This window comes from Bolinopsis microptera, chromosome 3 (genome assembly GCF_026151205.1).
Source record: "Bolinopsis microptera isolate Bmic1 chromosome 3, MBARI_Bmic_1.0, whole genome shotgun sequence".
Lineage (NCBI taxonomy): Eukaryota > Metazoa > Ctenophora > Tentaculata > Lobata > Bolinopsidae > Bolinopsis > Bolinopsis microptera.
In genome coordinates, this window is record NC_087074.1 from 14,663,267 (window position 1) to 14,674,600 (window position 11,334).

Here is an 11,334-nt window from a genome sequence, read left to right on the forward strand (position 1 = left end):
ATCAATTCGTTATCATGTAATAATGTGTGTCATACTTAAATGTTAAAGCTAGGAATATTTGTGTATGGATTTTCATTCTAAAACATGGAAAGATTTCATCAATTAATGTAACTTGGTACCATATGGTTTATTTGATCTTATATGTTATCGATTTATATAGTTTTACGTTATCGTGTATCATGTATTGATAGTTATACATTATTATTATACAACGAGTCCAACCCAGCGCGCGTTTTGGTAGTTTATAAACCTACAAATAATTTTATCCCCTGATAAACTCCAAGATATTATACATCAACGGATTATAATCTCATTGTATAGTCACATAACATGATAGCATGACCTAAATTTTGACAAATGGCTAAGCTCTTGACAAAAATTTTAACCTGTAAAAGTCATAAAAATGATAACTTCACATAATCGGGTGGAAATCATGCTTTTTAAAATTTTTCACGAAAGTTTTTAACAGCATATTGTTTATCACATTTTTTTACACAAGATTTGAATCATGTTGTAATTTTGTTTTCCAATATTTTGATCAAAAATAATTTTTATTTGGATTTCAAAGTACGCACTACGCCGCGCAGTTAGAAATCGTAATTAGGAGATTTGAGATTTAATCATTATTTTCACAAGTGAGTCGATATATTGCAATCCCATCTCTTTTCGTTGCTGCTCACAGCATAGAGCTTCAATGCTCAAACCGTATATCTAGTTGATAGTAAAGTAGTATAGAAGTAGTAAAGTAGTATAGAAGCTGTTTCGTTGCACATTGAAATACATATATTACTAAATGATCTTGAGAGGTTATTTGATGTAATCGATTTAGTGTTACTCACTTTACTGCCTTTAAGCTGTGATGTGCTGGAGACTACTAAAACTTGTTCTAGTATAGAAAAGCACAGCGGATTTTGCTATCATGTTACACTTTTGTAGATCAGGATCGAATTTGAACGTATTACTCCTAAACAGATTATTTCAATCCTGCATTATATGGAAATATCGATAACCCATTCGAGCCTTTTTTAAATGTGTTTATGTTTTAGAAAAAGTATATTATTGTGATACTTCCATGTATTAAATCGTTTAAATGGTATGGTAAAGAACAGTACACAGATACTTATTCTTTGATGCCCCGAAACACATTCCTAGCTCTAGATCTGCCTTACATTTCAATAATGGCTCTTTCATCACATTTGCTTGATAACTGCTGATTTGTAATGCTTAAAATTGACCCCACTCAGTTTGACTATCTTAGGTTAGCTGTAATATCGAACTCGACAGTAGCTTCCTCTGTCATGTCGGAGATCTCAGGAGACGACTGGGTATTTTGTGTCAAGAAGAGGTTAACCTCCCACTTAACAAGATAAACATCAAATTCATAGGTTTGTCTCTATTTTGATGGTTACTGATACAGCAGTTCATGTGTTTAAAATGTATGGGTTAAATTCTAATTAAATTCGGTAATAAATATTACTGCAAATGTTGTAAACGGTAAAACCATTGTGTATAAGACAGTCAATTATCTCAGGAGTGCCAAACAGGGACCGTTTATTCGAGAGGACTTCTCTGATGACAGAGATGTGGAAAAGACTACGTCCTTCTCTGGAAAACTACAAGGATAAAATACCCACCTTCTTCGGGAAAAAGTCCATCATATGCGAAAGGTAAATCGTTTATTTTTGAAAACCCGATCACAATCAAAGCATATACAATTTGGGCATGTCCCAGCCAACTTAAGCCGAAAATCTGGCTTTGAAATCTTTAATTTGAAAACACCCAAAAATGTAGTTAATATACCCCTCCACCATACCAGATCGATTTTAAGTCAGCCAAGGCATAATTACTGCCCAAAAAGCCTGTTCCAAATTTGTCTCAATTCTGTTCCAGAATCCCAACTTCTCTGAAACCAAAATGGAACATTGCCCACAAAGCCTTTTCTGAGGATGCTAGGGCCACCAAACTTTTCAAGGACACTCCTGGTATCGATACCAATCGATTCTGATCGCCTTCAACTCAGTTTAGGCGATTATAGGGTAAAGTTCATTTTTGTTCATTTCATGAACCAGGGGATCATTTTGCACTAAAAAGGTTTTTTTAAAGTTGAACAAAAAATGTCACAATTTGATGTGTGAAAATAGTGCTTTCGATGTGAAACTGGATGATTCTTGACGCACCCTATCCCTTCGGTGGAGTATTACATTTCACAGAAAAAAACTTCTGAGTTGCTGAACATGTTAGTAAACAATATGCCCCTCTACCATACCATATCGATTCCATGCCAGTCCAGGCATAATTACCGCTAAAAAGCATGTTTCTAAATTTGTGTCAATTGTTTCCACCATCTCAACTACTCTGAAACCAAAATAGAAACATTGCCCCAGAGCCCTTTCTGAACATGCTAGGCACACCAAACTTCTCAGGGACACTCCTGGTATCAATACCGACCGATTCCAATTGGTTTTAGCCCAATTCATGGGATTCTATGAAAATGTTCATTTTGTGTTCATTTCATTCATTCCATGAACCAGGGGAGTATTTTGCACTTCTAAGTGGCTGGAAATGTTAGTACATGTGTCCTTCTACCATACCAGATAGATTCCAAGTGGACACGTTCAAAAAAAGGTGGCACTAGAGATTGATTTTTTTTTAATGAGTTTTAAAAATGGTCATTGCTCTTTGTTGGTTGATATATCTATCTATACCTTTAGAAATTCGATTAAATTTCATGATCCTGAAATCACGGAGTCTGTAGTGCTTATATCACAGGAGTTATCGTTATTTGTGTGCCAATGATTCAAAAATCACACAATTAGAAATGCAAGATGAATCAACACTAGATAATCTGAAAAGTACTATTCACAAAGACGCCAAAATTGATATGGTGACTATAATGCATGTAAGGAATAAAATGTCTTATTTGAAATTGTTATTGGTGCCAAAATGATTCAAAAATCACAACTTAAACATTGGAAATGAGCCTATTTTAAGCAGTGATTATTGAATCATCTTACGTTTTTATTGGCTTTCTATCATTTTTTAGGGTACAAAATAGTATTAAATAGTATTAAAACCAGTTAATATGATTCAAAAATCACATTTTCGTTATTGGTGCGCTATTAAGTCTCACTATAGTAAGCCTTAAATTAAGTGCACAATATGACAACATATATCCATTCTATGGTTCTTATTATGTGATTTTTGAATCCATGTCTAAGCTTATACCATATTGAAGGCCTTTGAGCGATAATTTTTGATCTGGGTGGTTAAATGATTCAAAAATCACACAAATCTGGCTACCAACTATGTAATTTTCTTTAAAGTATGACAATTGAATCATATGTAATGTTCAAGTTGTAATGACATTTTGAAAAGAAAGGTAATGAATCGATAATCACATTTCAAAAATTCAATTAAGTATTATACGTAACTGATTGATTCATTTGTCACAGTATGGAGACAAAATTACCATGGCTTGAGTAGTAAAAGTACTTGCCTAGTTTAATCAGTTTAAAATCAGTGTTTTGTGATTATTGATTCCACTATTACTCTAATAACGAACTTCTCCATGACCTTAAACAAGTGCAGTGTCACAACAAATTACTGCAGATTTACTATGAATACCAACCTGATATAGAGCCAAAAAGTGATGTTGTTGTTGTGAAACCAGTATTTCTGGTACCCATAGGGGATTTGAAATCAACTTATAAATCAAATGTCATTCCTCAAAGTATCATAATCAAACCCCGGGCGAGTCCAAAATTAGAAACCTGAGTATTGATTCATATGAAATATGAATATCTCTTTAACGATAAAATTTCCTGAACCAGATCTGACTCGCTATGTCTGTTCAGACATGTTTGTCTGCCAGATCGTGGTACCTGAGTCCCTTCATTGCCGTGCATTGAAATCACACAATAACACACAAAGCTAGAATCACGGCAAATCGACATTCATCGCTTTTTCATCGGAGTACTAATGGACAGTGTTCAAATGGACAGTGTACATTCCCCTGATACAGCATCATTTCAATATATGCTCATTTATGTGATTTTTGACTCATTATGGCACTTTTAACCATCTAAATTCTCTAAATATTAGTTAGCATGATATAATTGTGATTGATAGAGTTCATTGTTACAATCATTCCGTTGATATTCATATCACATTCATCATTCTAAAATACTTAGTCAGAATTAACCCTGTATGTGATAATTGCATCGTAACTCCACATTTAACCGGTGATTCTTTGCACTTTTAACACTCAGCTATCTCAAAAAGGTTCAATAATCACATTGAGAAGCAGGACACACTCACAGAATGTAAATTCATCATTAGAGGTGCAAGAAATGAATATTTTGTGATTTCTGGCTCATATCTGCACAATTAACAGATATAAAGAGATGAATGACTTTATTATGTGACATTTGAATCTTTTTGGACCACATTAAAATTTGGTTAACTTTCATAGCATACTCCTTGAGATACAAGTATTTTAAAATGCTTCACACAATTTTGGCAGTGAAAAATCAATCTCTAGTGCCACCTTTTTATGAACGTGTCCAAGTCAGTACAAGCATAAATACGGCTGTAAAAGCATGTTTCCAAAATTGTATCAAATGTTTCCACCATCTCAACTACTATTTTCATTTTTGTTCATTTTCCATACATTCCATGAACCTGGGTAATGTTATTTGAGTTTTGATGGCTCTTAGGCCTAGTTTTTACCTACATCCATCTTAGAAAACCGAATTGAGGCTTCCCAGCACTTAAATACAGCCAATACTTCGATGTGCCCATGTTCCAAAAATCTGGATTCTCAGGAGGATTATTGTGCCAAAATTGGGACATTTTGGAACATTGGTAACATCGGTTCTAGACATGCAATGATTCTCAAACTTGGTTTGAGTGGTCCTAGGACTAATATAAACACTTTCCGACCCATTTTAAACCATTCTGAGAATGTTCATTTTCGTTCATTTCTGGTCATTCCATGGGTAGTTTTATACGACTTTTTATGGTTCCTAGGCCTAGCTTACGGCTATATCCATCTTAGAAATCCGAACTGAGCCTTCCCAGCACTCAAATACGGCCAATACTGTGATGTGCCCATGTTCCAAATTTATGAATTCATCTACTGCATTTTCTGATGGCGGCTGGCGCGAATTCGATTTTCGGTAAGAACAACATCAGTTTTCAAATTTGAGATATTTTTAGCGCGCGGCGCGCGCACTGCGTGTTAAATTTTAAATTTACGCCAGCTAGCAGGTGTCAGATTTACTGGTTATAATTGTGGGAAGTCCATCTATGTTTATTATTAATAATTTTTGGTTGACTATTTATTTTCCCCAGGAAACTTACTCACGTGCGAAAGACGAACCCTAAGAATTGGAGAATAACGGCAGTAGACAGCAGCTAACTTCCCCTGTACTCAACGACATTGAACAATAGACATGAAATGACTCGCTGACCCCCTACAAAGTACTTGTGCTCGGAGGCAGAATTTGGCATCGTTTGGGTCGAGAGATTTCCAAGGGTAATGATACAGTTAAACTGTATAAAAATACCTCTCAAAAACAACCTTCTCCTGGTCGGCCATGTCCCTCATCCTGCACTTGACCCCTGCAGAGGTCACAAGAACATCGGAGCACAAATGAGCGAGAAACGGGGAAGCCTTAGCTTCCGGGTCAAGGACTGCATCACTAGCACCTACCTATTGAACCTATTGATAGGTTTAAAAGTAGGCATCTTCACGCAATCTGCGGACCACCTCCTAGCAGCGAAATACGGATATACCCTCCCTATTACATGCGTTCAACCGGCACCCGAACCACACGCTGTTTCTTAGACACAACTTCCCACTTAAATCAGTGTCCTGTCGCATCAACTGGCATCGGCAAGTGGCGACACTGTGTAGACTCAACCCTGAGCTTGATCAGAATCTTCAGTCACAAACCTGACACCGTTTCGGGGCTTGCAATACGGTTTTCTGTCAGGCTCCCAGCAGTTTCTTTTGGACCACCATCTGATCTGACAATCACCCGAGGATACCTGCCAGAGCTCGCAATTTACGACGAGTTAGCTTATGGCACCTCTGGCTGTTAAGTGAAGTCATAAAGCTCAAACAGCTCTCATCTCCCATTCTCTCTTCCTAGACAGCAGACCTAGGAGAAACTCCTTCTAGCCGGACGTCACGCGTGATGTACGAGAAACTACGGACAGGTGTGTACCTATACTTTTAAAAATTACACATTTCGTCTGGATTGTGATTCACTGCAAAACAAGTCGCAGGTTCCAATTGTAGAACTATAAAATTTTAATAATTCATGGTTGATTATACGGCCTAAGCGGTATACAAATAAAGCGTTATTATTATTATTGCCTCTAATCCTCAGGGTACTCCTACTTGCGTGCGAAAGACAAAGGCAGCAAGAATCGAAGAACAGAACCCCGACCACACTGCTTGTGAGAAATGAGCAGCTCTTGATCTAGGACAAAAAACTTTCTTCTGTTTAATATCTAAAACGTGTTACGTGTGATATTACACCAACTTTTGATTAATAATACGAAACTTTATACCTTATAAAGTATGATATTTAAACACGAAAATTTACATTCTGAAATTGGTATAGTGTTCCTTTAACTGTTCCTTCAACTTTCATCGTAGCTTTTTTCAAAATATTCTTCAGTGCCATCAACAAACAGATTTTTTCATTTGACTGAACTGTGCCATATTTGATATTGCCTCTGTATTTTATAGGGAAAATTTTTTAAATCTTGCAAGTTGATGTAATTAAGTTTTAAGTTAACGTATTATAGATATGTTAACACTAGTTTATGTTTCAGTATTTAAATTATTTCCATTTATAGTTTAACCGATCCCTGTTGTAGAGTTATCAGATCTTTACTTAGGATAAACAATATAATATGAAGTTCGATAATAATATTAATAAACATTAATTGTATTCACTGTTTTCTAGTCATCAAACTTCAGATCAGGAGGTGACCGGGACATGATTTTAGGCCTGACCGGGACCGGGACCGGGATACAAAATGTGACTTGACCGGGACCGGGACCGGGACTGAGATTATCAATTTACCGTGACCGGGACCGGGACCAATAATTTCTGGGATTTCTATCTTACCGGGACCGGGACCAACAATACAATTTTTTCGGGATGACCGGGATTTTACCGGGATTTGACCGGGATGACCGGGACCAAAACTGGTATTCTCATATTGAAAGCTGCAACTTTCATTTACATTATAATTGAACAATTTGAATAAGTAATAACTAGAATATTAAATTAGAAAAAACCCGTCAATATGGGGCATGGGCCTAATGTACTACACCAATAATGTTCATTACTGATTACTCAAGTTCACCCTCATTCCTCAGTCAATGATCCCTCAAATTATTCAACAGTTTCATTCTCCAATTGACAATTGGGCGTAGCCCGAGTTGAAAACTTGATGTTAGTTTGCACTTATGAGTTATGTAACGATATTAGTTACCTAAACTTGTTTAGCAATTTTAAACATTGTTTTATTTGGCTCAGAGGTTGTTTAAAGATGAAATTCACAATGAATGAAAGTAAAAACTTAAAATCACAGTGAATGAAATTATGTAAAAGATCCCGGTCAAAATCCCGGCAAATTTGAGTGATTGACCGGGACCGGGACCAAGAATCCTGAATTAACCGGGACCGGGATCATAAATCAGCATTTTACTGGGACCGGGATGAAAAATGTGACTTGACCGGGACCGGGATAGCTCAAAATTGCCAATCCCGGTCACCTGCTTCAGATCGGGGTAATATAATGTACAAAATGATACGCTCTCGAATGCACGCTTCCTTTTCCGCATCTTTGATCTTGTTAAGTAAAACACATAGTAAGGTTCCCCAGAAATGTCCTGTAAACTTGACTTTTTATTTAGGCCGGTAAAAACCCACAACTGACTGAGGTTTCGAAATACAGCCAAGAACTCAGATATGACACAATCAATTTTATGTGTATGAAACAAATTTTCAACTGTCTGGCGGCGATCAGCATGTCATACTGACTAAACTCTAATCGGTTTATGAAAATTACATCCCGGTTAATGAAAAGCGTAGCCTGGAGTTCCCGCTCCCAGGTAAAATACATACATAAATGAGGACCGCCAAGCAAGGAATGAAATAAATAAATAAATAAAGTCAATTTTTACAGCACAGCAATATATATCTAAATATCAGATCCTCTGTAATCATAATGTATAAAAAAAGGAGCTTTTCTCTGTGCTGAAGGATGAATCAAGGCAGATCATGGTTCTGTTAGCAGGCCACCCTAGTTATGGACAATACATATAATATATAAAATAATTACATTATAATTTTAAAATTGTGTCAATATTGAACTAAAACATAACTCAGGGTAAAATAGACGTATTCCCTTCGTCAAATTAACTATTTACAATACTAAACTTAAACGAACTCCGGGTAAAATAAACGTAATCCCTTTGTCAAACTTGCTATTTACACTAAGTTAATAAATTAATACGGTTGAAAATTATTTCATATTCTATAACAATGTAGCATCAATATAATTGATACAAATGAGGAGCATACATAGCAGTGAGAATTGCACATAACAGGAGGACTGGAGGTATGGAGCAATAATGATTGACAGTGCACCTTTCCACTGATGTTCCTAATTTCCTGTAATAGCTTAATAGGCATGGAAATACTTTGATTGCAGGGGATGGATTGGATTCACTTATGTACTGAGATAACTTAACTGAAATAACATAACTGCCTAGATACATTGGCTAGTGTTGGGTGGGATCATGAATTTATCGTAAGAGTTATCCCCTTGGTAATTCTCATCAGTTAGCACCATATTCATAAGAGTTTCTTTGTATAACTTAGAAAATTTCTTAACGTCGTCACACTCTCTAAGGGACTTTGGTAATATGTTCCAGGCCTTAGTTCCTAGATAGTTAAACTCCTTGTGAGATCTTGATTTAGGAGTATAAAGATTGCAGTTTTCTGCCTCACGTGATCCACCAGAAATATACGAGAATTTCCCGATAAAATGCTTTGGACATGTTTCATTGATTATACGGTACATATATGAGCTAAGATGAACCTGTCGTCTCAAATGGAGAGGAAGCCATCCCATATTTTTGTATACATTAACCGACCTCTCTCTGATGTTTACATCTAGGGCTATTTTAGCAACCTTTTTGTACATGATATCTAACTCTCCTAGTCGTTTTTTATATGTTCTTGACCAGATGGTGTCTAAGTAGTCAAAATGTGGCAACATAAGTGCATTAGCAAACATCTTCCTGAACTTAAGAGGGAGAAGTTTTTTTGATCTATACATAGCACCAATTCTTTTGGATATCTTTTTCTTAATGTTATCAATATGTTCATTAAATGTCAATCTGCTGTCAACTATAAGTCCAAGGTACTTATGGGATTTAGTTTCACAGATTACCAAAGTAAGGTCATCACAAATTTCAACAAGGATGGCATCAAGGTTAGGCTTAGAGTCAAGGATCATTAGTTTTGTTTTTTCATTATTCAGGGATAGTTTATTAGCCTGAAGCCATCTGATAACTAATTTCAACTCTTGTTTGATGTTACCATAGTTTCCTCTAGATATATTGTCAAAATATAATGCACCGTCATCAGCAAATAGATAAGGTTTAGAAAATAGGCATGCATTAGGCAGGTCATTGATAAAAATGCTGAATAGAATTGGTCCTAATATACTTCCTTGAGGCACTCCAGAGTTCAATGAATGTACACTGCTTATCCTACTCCCAACTCTAGTTTGCTGTAATCTATCTGTGAGGAAGCTCCTAAACCAGCTCAATGCAGTATCTTTTATTCCATAATGCTTCAGCTTTTGAATTAGAATATCATGGTTAACAGTATCAAATGCCTTTCTGATGTCCAGGAAGATAATTGCAGGATGCTTGGCACTGTTCTTAGCAGTAAATATACGATCAAACAGATCTAACATGAGATAAGTTGTAGAGTGATCTTTACGGAAACCATATTGATGCTCTGAAAGTATTCCCTTTTCATCAAGATATTGAGTCAGTTGGGAGTTCACACAGAATTCGATGCACTTTCCAAGAATCGGTAAAATTGAGATTGGTCGATAATTACTAGGATTCTCAGTATCACCATCCTTATGGATTGGGGTGACTTTTGCAACCTTGCAGCTGTTTGGCATGATGCCACTGGATAAACTCAAATTTACAAGATGTGTTAATGGAGCAATAAATGCAGGTAAAATTTGTCTAAACACTCTCAATGGTATATGATCATTAGTGGATTTGCTACAAGGGATACTTGCCACATAGTCTAAGATATTGGACTCAGTTATTTCAGTAAAGCTATTCAAGCTGGTCTCGTTGTCAATCTGCTCATTTTGTAGATAAGATAGAAATTCATTTTCATTTTCCAGCTGCACTTCTGCTTGGATCTTTGGACCTATTTCAGCAAAATATTTATTGGTGGTTTCAGCATCAAGATTGTTATTGATATTGTTAGCTTTAACAGGCAGATTTGATGCTGTCTTTATCGTTTTCCATACACCCTTTAGATCATTCATGGCACACTTGGCTTTCAGTTCTGTTGCTAAGTTAGTCTTCCTATTAATTCTAGACAAATAGGTTGAATAGTTTCTCTGCCGTTTATATGCCATCCATAATGAGTCACATTTATTACAGTGTATAAGACCATTTGGATGTATACGTCTGTTCTTGTTGTGTGTTAAAAATTTACGGTAAAGTTTCCCTTTCAATTTCTTACTTTCTAAAAATTCTGGAGATGGCTTATGGATGTAATCACTATGGCACTTAATTTGTTTAATTGGACAGAAGTGATCATAGTAGTGATCAATATGTTCGTTTAAACCATCAACTGCATCATTCAGACTAGTTGAATCTATTATTGGTCTATAATCACAAGTTTCCAAAAATTCTTTAAGAGCAGTAACATTCATTTTGCTGTGATCTCTTATTAGTAACTTCTTGAATTTTGAGGCCTTATGCACATTGAAATCGACAATGAACTTTACGACCTGATGATCTCCTATACAATCATCAAGGACTTTGCAATCAAAAAACTTGGAGTAAGTGTTTGTTATGACAACATCGATTGTGGTCTTTGTGATTCTGTTTCCTAGTTTAGCAATGCGGGTAATATCCTGAACTACCTGTACCATTCCAAACATTTTCATTGTAATGTCTAATTTCTTATAGTTCATACTGCTGATGTTGTTTTGGTCTACATTTACATCACCCAGCCAAATAACATTCTTACTTCCTATACT

General features: G+C 35.9%; 1 protein-coding gene and 1 long non-coding RNA gene across 3 annotated transcripts in view; both read left to right on the forward strand.

Moving 5' to 3' along the window:
- LOC134813484 (uncharacterized) overlaps window positions 1–11,334 on the forward strand; it is a 52,425-nt gene that overhangs the window by 13,068 nt on the left and 28,023 nt on the right. The window lies entirely within an intron of this gene.
- LOC134812607 (uncharacterized) lies at window positions 1,258–6,954 on the forward strand. The gene is made up of 4 exons (XR_010159928.1): window positions 1,258–1,385; window positions 1,532–1,667; window positions 5,353–6,222; window positions 6,396–6,954. It is a non-coding gene; the product is annotated as an uncharacterized LOC134812607 (long non-coding RNA).